Source organism: Pinus tabuliformis, chromosome 5_2 (genome assembly GCF_031772625.1).
Source record: "Pinus tabuliformis cultivar Carrire ecotype Pingquan chromosome 5_2, CPIR1, whole genome shotgun sequence".
NCBI lineage: Eukaryota > Viridiplantae > Streptophyta > Pinopsida > Pinales > Pinaceae > Pinus > Pinus tabuliformis.
The window spans coordinates 337,904,952-337,926,054 of NC_142306.1; the positions used below are offsets into that span (position 1 = coordinate 337,904,952).

Sequence of the window (21,103 nt, forward strand, 5' to 3'; positions counted from 1 at the left end):
GAGGATTTAATGTTAATCCCTTGGGTTTATTATTCCTTTAGGTTTATTATATCAATCCCTTAGGTTTATATTATTAGTCCCATTTGTTTAATAGTATTCCCTTAGGTTCATAATCCCTTGGGGTTTTAGTATTAATCCCTTGGGCTTATAATATCAATCGCTTGGGTTTATTATTCCCAAGTGAAACATGGTTTATTATGATGTCGACCATGGTCCAACATGGAATTGTGATAAGGATCGTCTCAATATGAAAATCAATGATGGTCGATCATGTTTATTTTAATGTTTATAACATTTGTCTTAGGGTTTATATACATTGGGTTTATAATATTAGTCCCTTGGATTTAATATTATTCCCTTGGGGTTTGAGTTTTAATTCGATCGTTTTATTATTCCTTTGGGTTTATCATATTAATCCCTTGGGTTTATTATTCCCTTAGGTTTATAATATCGATCACGGTAAACCATTGTCAATCATAGCCAACCATGCTTGAATGTCACATTGTGACAAGGATTGTCTCACCATGAAAATAAATAATAATCCCTTCAGTTTATTATTCCTTTGGGTTTATTATATCAATCCCTTGGGTTTATTATTCCCTTGGGTTTATATTATTAGTCCCTTTTGTTTAATAGTATTCCCTTTGGTTCATAATCCCTTGGGGTTTTAGTATTAATCCCTTGGGTTTATAATATCAATCGCTTTGGTTTATTATTCCCAAGTCAAACATGGTTTATTATGATGTCAACCATGGTCCAACATGGAATTGTGATAATGATTGTCTCAATATGAAAATCAATGATGGTCGATCATGTTTATTTTAATGTTTATAATATTTGTCTTAGGGATTATATACGTTGGGTTTATAATATTAGTCCCTTGGGTTTAATATTATTCCGGGTTTTAGTATTAATCCCTTCGTTTTATTATTCTTTTGGGCTTCTCATATTAATCCCTTGGGTTTATTATTCCCTTAGGTTTATAATATCGATCATGGTAAACCAATGTCAATCATAGCCAACCATGGTCAACCATGCTTGAATGTCACATTGTGACAAGGATTGTCTCACCATGAAAATAAATCATGTTTATTTTAGTGTTTGTAATATTTATATTTGGGTTTACGAATGTTGGGTTTATAATATTAGTCCCTTGGGTTTAATATTCTTCCCTTGGGTTCATAATCCCTTGGGGTTTTAGTATTAATCCCTTGGGTTTATTATTCATTTGAGTTTATAATATCAATCCCTTGGGTTTATTATTCCCTCAGGTTTATAATATCAATCATGGTAAACCATGGTTGAATGTCACATTTTCACAAGGATTGTCTCACCATGAATAAATCATGTTTATTTTAGGCTTTGTAATATTCATATTTGGGTTTACAAATGTTGGGTTTATAATATTAGTCCCTTGGGCTTAATATTATTCCCTTGGGTTCATAATCCCTTGGGGTTATTATTCATTTGGGTTTATAATGTAAATAACTTGGGTTTATTATTGCCTTAGGTTTATAATATCAATCATGGTCACATTGTCAATCATAGCCAACAATGGTCAACCGTGTTTGAAGGTCGCATTATGACAAGGATTGTTTCACAATCAAATAAATCATGTTTATTTTAGTGTTTGTAGTATTTATATTTGGGTTTATCAATGTTGGGTTTATAATATTAGTCCCACGTGTTTAATATTATTCCCTTTGGTTCATAATCCCTTGGGGTTTTAGTATTAATCCCTTAGTTTTATTATTCCTTTGGGTTTATAATATCAATCCCTTGGGTATATTATTCCCTTAGGTTTATAATATCAATCATGGTCAACCATTGTCAGTCATCACCAACCATGGTCAACCATGGTTGAATGTCACATTGTCACAAGGATTGTCTCACCATGAAAATAAATCATGTTTATTTTAGCCTTTGTAATATTTATATTTGGGTTTATGAATGTTGGGTTTATAATATTAGTCCCTTGGGTTTAATATTATTCCCTTGAGTTCACAATCCCTTGGGGTTTTAGTATTAATCCCTTACATTTATTATTCATTTGGGTTTATAATATCAATCCCTTGGGTTTATTATTCCCTTAGGTTTATAATATCAATCATGGTCAACCATGGTTGAATGTCGCATTGTGACAAGGATTGTCTCACCATCAAAATAAATCATGTTTATTTTAGTGTTTGTAGTATTTATATTTGGGTTTACCAATGTTGGGTTTATAATATTAGTCCCATGGTTGAATGTCGCACTTTGATAAAGATTGTCTCACCATGAAAATAAACCATGTTTATTTTAGCGTTTGTAATATTTATATTTGGGTTTACCATATTAGCCCCATGGTTGAAAATCCCATTTTGACAAATATTGTCTCACCATGAAAATAAATCATGTTTATTTCAGTCTTTGTAATATTTACATTTGGGTTTATGAATGTTGGGTCTATAATATTAGTCCCTTGGGTTTAATATTATTCCCTTGGGTTCATAATCCCTTGGGGTTTTAGCATTAATCCCTTGGGTTTAAATTATTCATTTGAGTTTTAATATCAATCCTTGGGTTTATTATTCCCTTAGGCTTATAATATCAATCATGGTCAACCGTGGTTGAATGTCAAATTGTGACAAGGATTGTCTCACCATGAAAATAAATCATGTTTATTTTAGTGTTTGTAATATTTATATTTGGGTTTACGAATGTTGGGTTTATAATATTAGTCCCTTAGGTTTAATATTATTCCCTTGGGTTTTAGTATTAATCCCTTGGATTTATTATTCATTTGGGTTTATAATATCAATCCCTTGGGTTTATTATTCCCTTAGGTTTATAATATCAATCATGGTAAATCATTCTCAATCATAGCCAAACATGGTCAACCATGGTTGAATGTTGCATTGTGACAAGAATTGTCTCACCATCAAAATAAACCATGTTTATTTTAGTGTTTGTAGTATTTATATTTAGGTTTACCAATGTTGGGTTTATAATATTAGTCCCATGGTCGAATGTCACATTTTGATAAAGATTGTCTCACCATGAAAATAAACCATGTTTATTTTAGTGTTTGTAATATTTATATTTGGGTTTTCGAATGTTGGGTTTATAATATTAGTCCCTTAGGCTTAATATTATTCCCTTGGGTTCATAATCCCTTGGGGTTTTAGTATTAATCCCTTGGGTTTATTATTCATTTGGGTTTATAATATCAATCCTTTGGGTTTTTTATTCCCTTAGGTTTATAATATAAATTGTAGCCAAATATGGTCAACCATGTTTGAATGTCGCATTATGACAAGGATTGTCTCATCATCAAAATAAACTATGTTTATTTTAGTGTTTGTAGTATTTATATTTGGGTTTACCAATGTTGGGTTTATAATATTAATCCCATGGGTTTAATATTATTCCCTTCGGTTCATAATCCCTTTGGGTTTTAGTATTAATCCCTTTGTTTTATTATTCCTTTGGGTTTAGAATATCAATCATGGTCAACCATTGTCAATCATAGCAAACCATGGTCAACCATGTTTGAATGTCGCATTATGACAACGATTGTCTCACCATCAAAATAAATCATGTTTATTTTAGTGTTTGTAGTGTTTATATTTGGGTTTAACAATGTTGGGTTTATAATATTAGTCCCATGGTTTTAATATTATTCCCTTGGGTTCATAATCCCTTGGGGTTTTAGTATTAATCCCTTAGTTTTATTATTCCTTTAGGTTTATAATAGCAATCCCTTGGGTTTATTATTTCCTTAGGTTTATAATATTGATCATGGTCAGCCATTGTCAATCATAGACTACCATGGTCAACCATGGTTGAATGTCACATTGTGACAAGGATTGTCTCACCATAAAAATAAACCATGTTTATTTTAGTGTTTCTAATATTTATATTAGGGTTTACCAATGCTGGGTTTATAATATGAGTCCCTTGGGTTTAATATTATTTCCTTGGGTTCATAATCCCTTGGGGTTTTAGTATTAATCCTTTGGGTTTATTATTAACTTGGGTTTATAATATCAATCATGGTCATCTTTATTAATCTCTTGTGCTTGTAATATCAATTCCTTGCGCTTCTTGATCCCTTAGGTTTTTAATATTTATCCGTTGGGTTCACTAATTCCTTGGGTTTATACTATTAGTCCCTTTTGTTTAATATTATTCCCGTTGGTTCATAATCCCTTGAGATTTTAGTATTACTCCCTTAAGTAATAATAAACAAAAGGGACTAATATTATAAACCAAATGTATACAAATTCTAAGATAAATATTAAAAATACTAAAATAAACATGGTTGAATTAATAAAGCCTAATACTAATACTAATAATAATAATAATAATAATAATAATAATTATTATTATTATTATTATGAGTTTATATTATTATAATAATATTAATATAATAATCATAAATATATAAGAATATCATTGTTATTATTTATATAGTTATTAATTATCTTAAATAGTTGGTCTTTAAAAAATTTCACATAATAATTCACTTATCACAATTCTAATTATTATTGAATATGGTTGTTATTATGAGCTAATATTATTATTATAGTAATAATTTAATATAATTGTGTTTATTATTATTATTATTATTTTATATTATTGTTATAATAATATAATAATAATAATAATATATTATTATTATAATAATAATAAAATAATATAATAGTAATTATGATTAATATTAATATAATAGTTATATTATTATTATTATTATTATTATTATTAATATAATATAATATAATGATATTATAATTATTATTAATAATTGTTATTATAATAATATAATAATAAATATTTTTTATAATAATAATAATAATACAATATACTTGTTATTATTATTTTTATAATTTTATATTATTATTATTATAATAATATAATAATACAATAATAATTATATTATTATATTTTTTTAATAATATAATGATAATCTAATATTATTATGAGTTATTCTTATTATTAATTAATATTACTAATATTATTAGGAGTTTATATTATTATTATAATATTAATATAATATTCCTACAATAATATATATAAATAATGTGGTTGTTAATATTTATATAGTTATTAATAATCGTAAATAGTTGGTATTTAAAATAAGACCCATAATAATTATTAATGTAGTTGATATAAGTCTATCGGTGTATATCAATCACATTGGAAAATGTGGTTGTATATATGTTTCATATACGCCTATCAGCATTTATCAACCACATTGGTAAATGTGGTTGTGCTAGTTTAATTTCAACTACTATTCGTGCCCCTAGGTATGCAATTTTTTTATTTAATTAATGAATAAACAAATAAAGAGAAAACCAATTTATATAAATAAATACAAAAGAAATTAACACGTGCAGTCCTGATCTCAGTTGCATGCATTCCATGTATCTAGTTTTTCCAACTGCTACTAAGAAATGTTCCTCAGCACCCTGGTAGCCATATTTTCAAGACAGCCTCGACATGGTTCCAAAACAATCCTTTGTCTACCTGCTACTAGGCTTAGCCTCCTCTGTATGATTGTGTTGGTCCAGTGGGCTTTTGCATTGTGTTCCTTTGGCTCCATAATGAAAATGTCCATGGTTGTCATGGTCGCATTCGTGGGCATGGTAGAGATGTTCGTTTGATTTAATCAAAGGCACAAATGTTGTGGGCTCTGTATTTTAAATCGTGGACAACTCTGCATTTGAAATTGATCGACCTTAAGCCTCATGATTTTGGTACGTTTTACATACTTATTCAGAATATTATTCATTGTTTATGCACCATGATTTGGGAACCCTTGTGCAGTTCAGAAATTTGTTGCTAATTGTTTCTTTTCACAGTCTCAATAAATTTGGTTAACTCCCTTCATAAGACACTAATTCTGTAGCTTCCAACCATTTCCCAGTGTGGTGATTTAGGAATTCAAAGAGAAGCCTGGCCATGGTTGCTATTTTTAGCTGCATATATATGACCTTTGTTTTATAAACTTGGGATTTGTATTTTTTGGTGAACATATCAGGCCACTCGAGGCCAACCCGTGAAACCTTACGAGCGGTTTCCTTACCTCCATAATGTCCTCCCAGCCATTTCGGCATCCAGCAAGATTATTCCACCTAGCCCAACCCTGGTCGGGTGATTTCTTTTTCGCAGTTTGAGTGATTTCAACTAGCTTGGTTTATCTTATCCTAGCATCGTTAAAATCTAGCTTAATCAGTAAGTTGGATAATAGTACTAGATTAGGTTGCAGGATTTTCCAAAAGCTTCCAAAACTCCCATTTCAAAAACGATGAATCTTCCCATTTGCTAAATTCAGAGTTCTAGACACCAAACCTAAAATTCAAAACATGGGTTCTATTCAATGCCTTGGTTTTTGAAATGGGTATGCCTAGGATTTAACTCTAAAGATTGGAGACTGGTATCTTTTGTGTGTATGTTGTATTTAGTGAAAAGAATGGAGACTGGAATCTTTTGCAAGGCTTATTTTAAATATTTCGCAGAGAAAGTTTCAGCCTTGTCCATGATAAAGTTTCAGCCTGGTCCATGACTTTCTCTCCTAGAAAGGCAAGAAGGGAAGCCTGATATAAATTAAGTACATCTCTTATCTCATCCTCTGTCTAACTAGGAGTGTAATAAAACTGCCCAATTTGGTCTTTGAAACAATTCAAAATGTCTGAAAAAAAATGAAAAGTTATATAAATTAAGTACATCTCTGATCTCATCCTCTGTTTGACTAGGAGTGCAATCAAACTACCCAATTTGGTATTTGAAATGATTCAAAATGTCTAAAACAAAATGAAAAGTTATAAGACCTTCGAGAGAGAAAATAACGAAATTGTGTATTTGAATTATATTGAGATTGAAATTTGGCTATTATGTTGATGGCTTATGAATAAAACATGGACATATACAGAGTTTACTAAGTCCACATATTGCCTTCATACTGTAGAAAATACAATATATAAAGTATAAACATGCTAGGCATTATATGTAAGGATTTTACTATATTTATCTGATTTACTTATGCAGATTAAGAGTTACTAATGTTTACCTGATATTAAATATCAACCTCTGATGCAGATTAAGAGTCGCTTGTTATACCAGTTGATTCAGTGGGGTTAGAGTTTGCAGTCGTTGATTCAGTAGCATTCCTTTTCAAATGCAAATACATCGATTTTTTGACAATTTTTGAAAGCATTCCTTTCAGGTCTAGTCCATGCGGCATATCCTCATCACTTGGCTCCAAGTTCATCCCCAAATCTGTATGTGTATTCAAGTTCATCCCCAAATCAGTATGTGTATTCAATTGATTGAAATGAAGTTTATAAATCCATTAAAAGCATCGGCATAGAAAGCATCAATAGCAAAGACATAAGCAGTTGCAGGGATAGCAGGAGCAAGTCCCTCATGCTAATCACACGAGTAGTGAAGGCAGTGATGAGTGGACAAAGAAGAAGGTGAAGACAATGATTTGCATGAGGGATAGCAGGAGCAGGTCCCTCATGTAAATCACACGAGTAGTGAAGGCAGTTACAAGTGGACAAAGAAGAAGGACAATGACGAGTGGACAAAGAAGAAGGTGAGCAGGTGTAAGAGTACATGCAAACTTAGCCTTTTGAAATACTTACTTGACATGTGGAATACTTACTTGATAGCTCTACATGACTTTATCTTACCTTATGACTTTACCTTACCTTATGCATCATAGATGTATATATATTATGTGAAGAAAACACTTTTTGTTGATGAAGTAGTGCTAGTATTACTTCCTCTTTTCCAAAATAGGATTGATGTGAACTTTTTTAACTTAAGAAAATTAGGGAAAAATATACTAAAAATGATATATTGTTTTGTCTCGGGAAGAGGCCAAATAAAAAGATGAAGTGAAAATCTATGCATATTAATAAGACGATGAAGTGAGAAACTATGCATATTTAACAGTGACCGGAAATAATAACCAACTTAAACGTTAATAAAACGATGAAGTGAAAAACTATACATATTTAACAATAGCCAAAAATAATAACCAACTTAAATAGCTTAAAAATAATGTTAACAATACCATTTCCATTACTATAGTCCTTGCCTTGCCTATGGCAAAAACTAATAGTTAATAACATTTAATCTTAATCGATAAAAAATAATACCACTGTTCGTGGCACTCTAATCAGCTTAAGAATATTATACAATAAAACAAAGACAACATATATATATTTATATATTAAATAATGGTCCCCCGTACCCACCATATATATATTAATCACATACGAATCTTTCCGAGCAAAACTATACTATTAATATGGCTATGGCATGATCCATATGTTTGCGCTGACGTTGCAAGCGAATGTAAACTGTTTTATACAGTCGTTGTGTGTAGCTCATTTGCCAAGTTCTCGAAAACAACAAAAGCGTGCTCGATCATAGATTGTTTAGTTCTGGCTTGTTTCCCAAGTTATTGTGTACAACCCAAGCGTCTTCATAGGTTTATTTTATTTAATTTCTGCCCCATCTTTACCGAACCCACCCTTCAAATCGGGGCATTTGCTGGTTGAATTACAGAGAGATTCATGGAGTGGCAAAAGCCTTATGTCGCAATATTCCCAGGGTTTGGGTCGGGCCATCACATCCCACTGCTCGAGCTTGCAAAGCGGCTGACTGTCTACCATGGCTTTTCTGTCATCTTCTTCACCGCCAAATGGATGGGAGCCTCTCCTCAACAAATCTTGCCGTCTTCGTCAGGGAGCAAGATCCGCTTCATTGAGCTCCCTGATGTTCAGATCGAGGGGAATCATGCTGAGATGCCACTTTTTATACGCATACCCCTATTGTTCGAGAATGCTAAAATATTAGTGGAGGATGCTCTCACATCCTTTTCATTTCCTGTCTGCGCTTTCATAATCGATGTTTTCGGCACACCCATGTTGGATGTTGCCTCTAAACTAGAAATACCTTCCTACATATTCTTCCCTACTGCGGCTTCTTTCCTCTGCATCAAGCTCTACTTGCCAACACTTGCCCACAACATTGAAATCTCCTTCAAAGATGTGGATTTTCCTATCGAAGTGCCGGGCCTTCCGCCGATTCCTGGAATAGATTTGCTGGGCCCTCTTCAAAACAGATCTGATATTTCATTCAATAGGTCCATTCAACATTCCCTTCGGCTTCACGAAGCTTGTGGAATTCTGATAAATACATGCCAGGAAATGGAATCGGAACAAGTAAAAGCTCTCAAGGAAGGAAAGGTTCTGAGCGTTCCCGAAAAGCGGCCTTCCATTTATGCCGTTGGGCCGCTCATATCTTCGTCTCTGTCGGAATATGACGATAACTATGAGAAGGAGGGCTGCCTCAAATGGCTATACCGCCAGCCCGCCTCGTCCGTTCTGTTCGTTGCTTTCGGGAGCCGCGGCACGCTGTCGGAAAATCAGATTAGGGAACTTGCTCTGCGGCTAGAAGCAAGCGGGCAGTGCTTCCTTTGGGTGTTGCGTAGGGAGCCTCCTCCACGAATTGAATCGGCGATGACGGCCGGAGCAGACATGAGGGAGGTTCTACCTGAGGGTTTCGAGACTCGAACCGAGGACCGGGGATTTGTGGTGGATTCATGGGCGCCTCAGATTAGTGTCCTCTCTCATCCATCCACCGGCGGTTTTCTTTCTCATTGCGGCTGGAATTCAACGATAGAGAGCATGTTACATGGAGTGCCGATGATCGCTTGGCCTCTCTTTGCTGAGCAGAAAACAAATGCCTTCTTTCTAGTGAAGCAGATGAAGGTGGCCATTGAAGCGGAGAAGGGGCCAGATGGATTGGTGAAAAGAGAGGAAGTGGAAAGAGCGGCCAGGGAATTAATGGAAGGAGAGGGGGGAATGGAAATGAAGAAGAGGATGGCAGAATTGATGGAAAAGGCCCGGTTTGCAATGGCGGAGGGAGGGAGTTCATACAACGCGCTGGCCAACGTGGCTTCTGTTTGGAAGGAAATTCATGCCACTAAAACACCACCTGCTACTTCCGAGATTTCACTCTCTCAGGAGTGACAGTTTCTTAGCTGCATCACTATGAGAGGAAAGCTTTCATAGACTGATGATGCGATATTATATCTAGATGTGGAGTTACAATCCCATCATTGTGAATATTATATTTGGGTTTGAGGATTTAAGTTCCAGTATATAGTATTTTGTTGAATAAAGATCCATGGTATATCGAGTTTGTTGGGAATTTATGAAAATTCCATAATAGACAGACAAAAAAAATGCTCTGTTTTTATACTCTGTTTTAACACAGAAAACCCAGAAAATCACTTGCTGGAAACGGTGTTTCAGCAACACAGTTTTTTTTCAGTTGCTGTAACTGGTGTTGCAGCAACGCTGTTCGTGGTGTTGTAGCAACGTAAATTTTTGACGTCAAGTATTTTTGAGTTACGATGTAACAGCAACAGGAAAAAGTAACTTGTATTTATAAACAGTAAATCAACTGATACAAATTCGCCTTCCTCACATAGAGGGATTTCTACAAGGCTACTTTTAAAGACAGTTCAAAAACTCAAAAAAAACTTCATGCTGTAAACAAAAAATACATTACTGTGTCTGCACTGCTGTACATTACAGAAAACCAAAATACTCTGTTTCCTCTGAAAAATCAACAGGCTGTTTTTCACTGCTCTGTCTGCACTCTGCATTGCTGTGACTGCACTCCTGTGCATTTACAAAACATGTTGTTGTAACACTCTGTTTCAGCTCAGAACGCTGCTGTAACACGCTGCTGTAAAATGCATTGCTGCTCCAAAACACAGCGAACACAAAGATCTGTTGTTCATTACATCTTCCTCTTGCACATACGTGCTGCAACGTATTGCCCTACAAAACTTCACGCTGTTGCATGCTGCCCTTTTCTCTCTACTGCTGTCTCAGTAACTCTGTTTATAACTGCACTGCTGTGCATAAAACAACTTCTTCTAACCTTACGCTGCTGCGCCTCTCTCTTACTTTTCAGTCCCTGCACTGCTGTGCAAGAGGGCTTCATTCATTTGAGCTCGTGCTGCTGCACATTCTTTCTTAAACACACAGAAATTACATTTGAGCACTGCTGCGCTACATTGCAGAGATATTAACACTCCTATCACTCTCCTTCTATGCTGCTGCTCATTACATTAAAACAGCACACTAGAAAAACTGCTTAAAATTATTATGACAAGACTGGAAATTAAAACAAGGTATGGAGCAGCAGACAAATAAATCTAATTCCTGAGATTTCTGGATGTTGCGGTACATTCCCCATGTCCGCAATAAAACCTGTTGTTTACTATTTTTACCAACGTTTACCAATCACACATTAAATTTCATTTATTGCATGACTGATAAATCTGGCTGTCAATGAAGATTCAACTTCATGTCAAATTCATTGCTGCAGGCCTGTACATTCAATCGGACAGCTGCCCATCCATATCGCACGACTCTATCTGCTCCAGGGAAAATTGCTTTGGCAAAACTGCTGTCCAGGTGTCTGCTGTTTTAATTTGTGCTGGGAAGCGCACTGGTTTTCTGGAAACAGTATGCAGCAGGGGAAATTAATATTTCAACAGAGTTCCATTTGTTCTTTCCAGTTTGGATTTGATATAAGAGCAACCATAAATTTACCTTAACTCCGGGTTTATTTTAATTTTATTCAGTCGTATTCCTCTCACCGTGCAGAAAGAATGCTCAAAGTAACACTCAGCTTTTATTTTAACTTTATTCAGTCGTATCCCATCATGTTTTCCTATTGTATCGTATACTCAAAGAAGCACTATGAGACCATCATGTTTTCCTATTTCGCTTAGCTGTAAAGAACTCAACTTTAGATATTATCCGCAAAATTGTCAGCAATGTGCATCCCAGCATAGAGATTTCCATATAGCGTTATACAATGACACATGAATTTAAAAAAACAATATTTTCAATTTTCGCGTTAATGTAGTGAAGGGATAAATATATTCTTTAGGTTAGATTTTAGAATTTTGTGATTTATATTGTAAATGAGATTTTTTTTTGGATTAATTGCATTATTAAGATTTGGTGGACATTTTTGAGAATAAAAGTGAAAAAAATAAATAGCAAGAATACATCATGTAACCATTAAGAATTAGTTATTGAATTAATTAAGATAATATTTAGTTTTAAACCAGGTATTAGAAACTAGTCTATATATATATAATGTCAATAATATTATAAAATGTCAAAATGTGTAGAAAGCATTAAAATATTGATTAAAATAAATTTAATATTTTAATTAATAAATTAATTAATTAAAAATTTTAAAATATATATTAAGAATTTAAGTATTTAGAATAAGAAAATTCATTTAAAAAAAGCATGATATTTATATTAAATTGAATTAAAATAAAATAAAACAATTAATTAAAATTCTATTAAGAATTCAAGTAAATACTAATCAATAATAGAAAAAGAAATAGAAAAAAAAAAGAACGGAGATAAGAAGAAAAGTTCAGAATCTAATTCCTACTTAATTTCTAACCATCATTCATGTTGAGATGATGTGTAAATTTCTACATGTTTATTTAAAATCATGTGTAAATTTTGTCATTGTGCAGAGAGGTGCTCTCTAGCTTCATATAGAAAAAACATTGTAATGTCTTGTTCTACCTTATCATCCCCTGTCCTATTAAACATTTTGATTGGGTAAAATTACATACAAATAACAATAAAAATAAAATAAAATAAATAATTACTCCAAAAAGCACTCTTCAACCTCATATGGTAGAGATATTGTGATGTAACCTAAACATCTTCACTTGGAATATAGTCTATTTAAAAGAGAAAATTAAATCAACATGAATCTATATAACCCTTGCATACCCTTTAGACGAAGCATCATCTTCAACTACATCCAAAAGTGAGTAAGCTAAATGATTTATATGTTTGCAGCCAAAGGTAAAACTATATTTTTGTTTTATTAATTTTCCCTGTGCTTTTGTTTCAATCCAAATGAACATAAAATATTCAAGTCTTTGATGTTGAGCATTCAAGACCAGATATCTTCTTGGCAACTAATTTATACAATGTTATAGGGCCATGAATAGGCAAATGTTCTTATTGCTCAATTAAGAACTCACTGTATCAACTTCGATATGAAATAAGACGGTGGAAAAAACCTAAAAAAAAATTGGGAAAAATGAGTGTGTACATTTTGAGTGTCTAGAAAATAAAATCAGAAAAACATTTCATTTTGAAATATAATACTTTCACAAACATCAAAAAAAAATTATGATCTATACAATATATTGAAATTTTAATTACTAAAATCTCTATTAAAATTTTAATGACTAAAATCTCTCGACCAGTCTCGTCGCGAGGTTTTCATTGCGAATATCAAATGGGCTTTGAACACCCCATGTACCAGTGCCATGATAGATATTTGAAGTTCCATGAAACTTCACACCAGCCATTCTTAACCACCATTCCAATCATCTTCACGGTAATAAACGCAGCTGTATTACGAGGCATTCATGAATTCAGTATTATTTTTTCGTGACGCCAGCGAATGCTAGCTACCTAACATTCCGTCTCTTGCCTCAGATTCAACGGCAATTGCTCCGCCTTCCTAGTTTTTTTTGTTTTTTATTCCCGTTGGGAGTTTTATATTTGATATCAGCCAGAAATTTGGGCTTCCGTTTGGTCGTGTCGGGCGTGGTCAGACACAGATTCTTTTCGAAGTCCTGATGGATATAGATTAAATTAAAGTGTGTGGATATGGATTTGGATAAAAAGGCAATTGATTATTTCTACCATTTTAAAATTTAGATATGGAAGTATAGTATATGTTTTTTTTGGATTTAATTATTTCGGAATAAGATGATCATCCATTTCAAACCATTGGTGACATGTCGTTTCATTAAATTGTATATCAATTTCACCATTTTGTGTTGTTAATAATAACTCCAAAAAACAGGGGTCTCTATAACTCCAAAAAACAGTTGTCCATCAATTTCACCATTTCAGCAATCGTTCCAGTAATCCACAATGGAAATAATAACTTTAAGAAATAGGGGTCCGTCAATTTCACCATTCATGCTCTTAATAATAACTCCTTCACTCCATCCTTGATTGTAATGTGGAGGAATAATATAATAACTCTTCCACTCCATCTCCAATTGTAACCTTGAGGAATCACCAGTCCATCGTGAGCGTTTATTAAATATTTATTGTATTTATTATTCATTACCATCCATCTATTATAATCACAGGCTCCGTGGATGCATGCATTTATTTCTTAGCGCTTGGGTTGTTGGAATTGTTGAAGGATTACTGGAACGATTGCTGGAAGGATTACTCGAAAGATTTGAAGGGGCTTCTCTCGGCTTCTATTTGCTAAGAAATGTGCAAAATCTTTCATAGCTTTCCTTTTTTCTACCTAGTGTTTTTTCAAGGTTTCCTTCAAAATGCATTGGTGGAACCTTTTGGTTGAAAATGGTAAGGTTTCCTTCAAGATGCATTGGTGGAACCCTTTTGGTTGAAAATGGTAATAGTAGCCGCAAGAATTAAAATTCCTTTATCATGGGCTGTATGAGTAAATGGTACAAGTAAATGGTAATAGGAGATGTAAGAAAAAACCGTAGTTTTTTTAGAGTAATTTTATTGAGAAAAAATTAATGAATAATCTCAAACCCTAATGAATAATCATATTCAAATTGTCAAGTACTTAGAATTGTTTTTTAGTTGAACCTCAAATAAAAAAATTACTTAAAGTGAAACGATTTTTTTTGAATTGCAATCCCATGAAGAGTGCCACTGCTCTGTACATAGAGTTGATATTGACATGCATACCTTACCACAATTAAAAAAAATTATGTAGAAAGAATGAAGAGATAAGATGCACTGGAATTATAAACTAAATGGTTTTGAAAACAAACCAACGAAATGGTAATAATCCAGCGATGCAAATTCTCTTATAGTATTGGTATTCTGGTAACAAGAATAATTCATCCACATCCATTAAGAAATATCTTCCCAAACTTCATAACGCAACATATGCCATATACGACAAAATAAGAAATATTCTTCACCCAGTCTTGAATAAACCTTGAACATCCACGAAGAAATATCTTCCAGAATTTAACATAGGCCCACAAATCCCATATAGGACAATATTATAACTTAACCAACAATCCCACCCATGCAAATTTCGTCTCCCGTATTTATAGGTTGCTACCAGTTTGGAAATTTGAATTATTTGGAGCCCGAGCCAAAGCCTAGCCCTCCAAAAATTCTCGAAGGCCAAGGCGTAGCCCAAGCCAACGAGGGGGGCTGGAAATAGTTTTCAACCTACAATTGACGCTCCTCGGTTTTACTTCACTAGCTGCGTCATTGCCCCAAGGGCAAAGATGGCTACGTATCATTTGTTCCTCTACTTTATACTCTTCTTTGTATTTATTTTTCTGAATTGTGAGATGTGTGAATGTTAAATTATTTGGATGATTATAATGTTTAAAGAGCAGATCGATATGATGTGAATGTTAAATTATTTGGATGATTATAATGTTTAAAGAGCAGATCGATATGTTTTTTTAATGATATGTTAATAATTAATTAATAATATATATGAAAACTTTATTGGTTTATATTTATGTGTAAGTAGATAGTAATTATGTAGTATTTTAAAAATTAAGTTTGAGTTTAGTGTTAAAAACAAGATTTTGTTGAGTTAATTATATATGGATATTGAAATATGAAAAAAATAAGGATGACTATATGTATTGAAACTTTTTAGTGGTTAACCGGTACAATTTAAAGAGGTAAAAATTATTAGGTGAATTGGAATAATTAGGATAAAGTGCACAAACTTTAAAGAAGATGTTAGCTTTAGAGAAGATGTTTATCACTTTCAGTCCACTATCACTAATAATCATTTGAATTGAGAGATACTAAAACAAACTAATTTCTCAACAATCTTTTAATAAATTCATGTTACTTGTAAATATTCAAAGTCCACTATCACTAATAATCATTTGAATTGAGAGATATTAAAACAAACTAATTTCTCAACAATCTTTTAATAAATTCATGTTACTTGTAAATATTCAAAGACAAAACTCTGATACCTTAGGTCTGAATTGACATTAAATACCTCTCCAACTAAAATTCATTTAATACCCATGTGATTGTTAGATCATTTTCCTTTATTTAAATTTAATATAGTACTCTCAAATATTTTGCCGAAGATAGAGTCCAATATTCTATTATATTATTTTGAAATAAATATAATCACTTTATACTATATATAAATAGTCCATAATACCTTATTACTAAATTCACCATTTAATTAAATATTCTCTTATATTATTTTCCAATAAATATAATAGCTTTAGACTATATACAAATAGTCAAGAAAGCTTTAGATAAACAATAATTAGATACACTCATAAAATACTCCAAATATTATTTTATAATTATAATTATTGTGATTACTATATGATTAAAAATTATATTATTAAATAAGAAACACTATCTTAATAAATATTAAGAAATTCAAATAATTAAACAATATATAAAGTTATGTTGAAAAATTTCACAAACTTAAAAGAGACTACATTTTTTATTATTCAAATTTCCCAATATTTATTAATTTAACCTCCATATACCCCATAATCATAATCATGTGGATAACTAAATCCAAGTTTCCTGCTAATTTGTAATGTCAAACCTTATCTGTGTGTGGTTGCTTGAGTGAGGAAATTTTGTTGGATTCAATAAAAGAGTGTATTGTATAACTATGAATATTTATATGTGTATTGCTTCAATAAAAAATTCATTCACTAATAAACAAAGACAGGTTTAAATGTAATTGGTTGTTATTAATATTATAGGAATTTGGATAATGTAGATGTGTTTAGGTGGAATGTATTAATTTAAATAATTAAATGTATTTAATATGTTATTGAGAATTGTTTAAACATTTTTTTTTAAACTTTTTTCAAAGAAATAGACTTATATAATTATATAAGATAATAATGAAAAAACTCTTCTCATTACATTACATACATATTATAATATGTTAGCAAAATAGGATATGGATTTTATAAAATTATATTATAAAAAGTTATATTAAATCTCTTAGTGTAACCTTTTTTTTTATTTGTTTCCTAAATTATAATTACAAAAAAAACATTGTATAATAAAAATATGTATAAGAATAGATTAATTAAATAAATAAAATCTTTTCAATTTTTTTTAAAATAAACTTTAAATACCTTATTTAATATATTTAGATTTTCTATTGTTTATAATTTGGCCAAGATTGTTTGGAATTACAAGTAAATGTGAGTCAACAAAAAAATTAAAAATTACAAGTAGATTTGAGTAAATATTGTTTGGAATTACAAGTAAATTTGGCAAAGATTGTTTGGAATTACAAGTGAATTTGAGTCAACAATAAAAAATAAAATTGAGTCAACAAAATATTGTCAAATTCCAACCAAAAATTCATAAACATCTAGGTTTTAGACAACCCATTAAAAATATTTATAAATACATAAAATAAAAATAATAATTCAGTTTTAATATTAAGATCAACGTATATAGCATTATTTTTTTAAACAATGGAGACATATAGAATTAATTGCTTTAGAAACACATTTTCTTAATGGTTAAAAACATTTAAATTATAATTATTATGATTATTGTATGATTAAAAATTACATTATTAAATAAGAAACACTATCTTAATAAATATTAAGAAATTCAAATAATTAAAAAAAAATATAAATATATAAAATTATGTTGAAAAATCTCAGAAACTTAAAACATACTACATTTTTTTATTATTTAAATTTCTCAATATTTATTAATTTAACCTCCATATACCACATAATCATAATCATGTAGATATTAATGTAGTCCATTAGAATTATTAAGTTGTGATATTAATGGAGACCATTACAAGGATTTTCTTATGATATTAACAATCTATTGTTTTATTAATAAATAAGTAAAATGATTTTAGATTAATTCTAAATATGAAAAAAATTAATATATAAGAATGTGTTGCTTTAGAAATTTAGTAATATAATTTTAATTTGATATTTCTTGATTCATTATGATTGAGTTAACAAAAATTTGTCAAATTCCAATCAAGCATTATTTAGGTGGATATTACACCTTAAAGACTACTCCTTATTTAGATGGTTATTACACCTAATCACAATTGACAATAGTTAATTATGATTCACATTACAAACATAATTAAAACATATATTTAAAATAAATTCACTACTATACAAAACAAGTAGCCATGTGATCTTGAATCTAGAAAAAAAACCAAGTTGTTCCACAACTATTTTTTATTAGTTAAAATTTCACTCTTACACCACCATTAACATATGGGTTTTAAATGTAATTGGTTGTTATTAATATTATAAAAATTTGGATAATATATATGTGTTTAGTTGGAATGTATTAATTTAAATAATTAAATGTATTTAATATGTTAATGAAAATTTCTTAAACATTTCTTTTAACTTTTTTCAAAAAAAAAGAATTATATAATTATATAAGATAATTATGAAAAAACTCTTCTCACTATATTACATACATATTATAATATGTTAGCAAAATAAGATATCGATTTTATAAAATTATATTGTAAAAAGTTATTTTAAATCTCTTAGTGTAACTTTTTTTTTTAATTTTTTCCAAAATTATAATTAAAAAAAAACATTGTATAATAAAAATATGTATAAGAATAGATTAATTAAATAAATAAAATATTTTAATTTTTTTAAACTTTAAATACCTTACTTAATATATGCTTAAATTCATGTGTTGTTAGATTTTATATTGTTTATAATTTGGCAAAGATTGTTTGGAATTACAAGTAAATTTGAGTCAACAAAAAAATAAAAAATTACAAGTAAATGTGGGTAAAGATTGTTTGGAATTACAAGTAAATTTGGGAAAGATTGTTTGGAATTACAATTAAATTTGGATAAACAATAAAATTAAGATTGAGTCAACAAAAAATTGTCCAATTCCAACCAAAAATTCCTAAACATCTAGGTTTTAGACAACCCATTAAAAATATTTATAAATACATAAAATAATAATAATAATTATGTTTTAATATTAAGATCAACTTATATATCATTATTTTTTAAAATCAATGGAAACATATAGAATTAATTGTTTTAGAAACACATTTTCTTAATAAATATTAAGAAATTATTTTAAAAAGTTATAAATATATAAAATTATGTTGAAAAATCTCACAAACTTAAAACATACTACATTTTTTATTATTTAAATTTCCTAGTATTTAGTAATTTAACCTTCATATACCACATAATCATAATCATGTATATATTAATGTAGTCCATTAGAATGATTAAATTGTGATATTAATGGAGTCCATTACAAAGATTATCTTATGATATTAACAATCTATTGTTTTATTTTTTTTTTTCTAAGCAACATTACCTACTTTGTATTAATATTTACAGCGGAAATTTACATACGATTTTCTTGCTGCTCATGTGGCTCCATGGCAGCTGTGACATATTCCCAAAACCCATTACATTTCTGTGAAACCCACCACCTGAAGGTAGCAAGACATCTCCCTACAAACCGCCAACAAAAAGACACAAAACATCTCTGTGAAACCCACGCAGGGGCAGAGTTTGTCAAATGGATACAGGGCCTGTGATGATGGCCCAAGCCAAAAAAACTCCATTCCATAACGGAAAAGAAACCAAGAGACAACAGTTGATACATACGACCCAGAACCACCATTGAACAGAAAAAAACTAGAAAGACTAAAGACAACAAGAGAGATAACAGAACCGACCACGATCCCACACGCGTCCAGGCATCATGCATGAGAGCCACCTGGCTTAGCCTTCTTTCGCGTCGTCCCCTGGCTCGTCCTCGGGCTTAGCTTCACGAATCCAAGCCCAGCCATGTCCTTCTGGTAGGCCGTCCAAGAAGGCCGGCAATTCAGGTTCGATCTCCCGCAGTGCCGCTTCCCTCGAGCTTGAGGCCTCCCCCAAAGGCCTCTTACCTTTGTCCACAACCCGACATTCTTCCGCCAGAGCCTGAGGCAGACTTCCCTCTTGCACCAGGGGAATTCCTTCTTCGTTATCCAAGGGATTCTCCATTGGAGGTGGCCGAGGCAAGCCATCTTCATTCTCGTCCGGGATCCTGGTAAACAACACTGAAATATGGGCATTGATGCCCAAATTTTCTCTGGTATTGCGCAATGTGAAGATGACAGAGCCGAATGCAGGTAGGCTTGGCTCGCCATTGCTGGACCCTCCAGCTTCCACAAATTGGCTAACCTGCACCTGAGGAGCTCCCGCACGTCGATAACAGTAAACACAGCAGCAATGGTGGTGTAGATCAGCTGCAGGCCCGCGAGAGGATCTGGCTCGCCCTGAGCCTCTGCCTCGACGACATGGCATTTGCTCCCGCACCATTCTTCCAGATTCCTCTTCCTCAGACGAAGCTTCCTTCCAATTCAGCTTTCGATGGCAGACAAAAGACTGTAAGCATGAACCAGGGAGGACCAGCAGTCGGCCAGCCTCCCCCAATTCCACAATGACTCCAGAATTCTCAGAACGCAGAGCAAGAACACCATCGCTGTGGGTTTCATCTGCTCCCAAATCGACATTCTTAACGACCCCTTCATTCCTTCGATTTGTCCCCGCATTGAATGCGGCCATCCTCCTCTGCTGTGGTTCCTGCGCCTTCATAAAGGCTAGTGTGCTGCATTGCTGGTCGATGGGAGGTGGCGGCGAGGAGCCTTAAAGCCCTCCGTCCGTCGCGTGTCCTATCGGTCGTGGCAAGAGGCCTTACCTGGTCATGCGAGGTGGCACCCGCATCCGGGACTACAGCCTCCTCTTGGATTAAGCTTTCACACTCCTGGAGCTGCTGCCTGTTGGTTATGATGTTTGTGTTGCCTGAGATTAGTGGGGTGCTGGTCTCAACCCCAATATTGGCCAGGAGATCTGCAACTTTGTTTCCTTCCCGTCGAGTGTGTTTGAAGGAAATAGCCCTTGCATTATCAATCCTGTGCGCTATTTCATTTAATCTTGCCTCAAGTCTCCAGCTGGGAGCTATTTTCCTTG

General features: G+C 32.1%; 1 non-coding gene and 1 pseudogene across 1 annotated transcript; one reads left to right on the forward strand and one right to left on the reverse strand.

Annotated features, from left to right (window-relative positions):
* The first annotated feature begins 9,514 nt into the window (after positions 1-9,514).
* Positions 9,515-10,028, forward strand: LOC149158855 (anthocyanidin 5,3-O-glucosyltransferase pseudogene; annotated as a pseudogene).
* Positions 10,029-15,230: 5,202 nt separating this feature from the next.
* On the reverse strand, positions 15,231-15,372 carry LOC149158856 (U4 spliceosomal RNA). The gene has a single exon (XR_016262091.1). It is a non-coding gene; the product is annotated as a U4 spliceosomal RNA (small nuclear RNA).
* Positions 15,373-21,103: the final 5,731 nt, after the last annotated feature.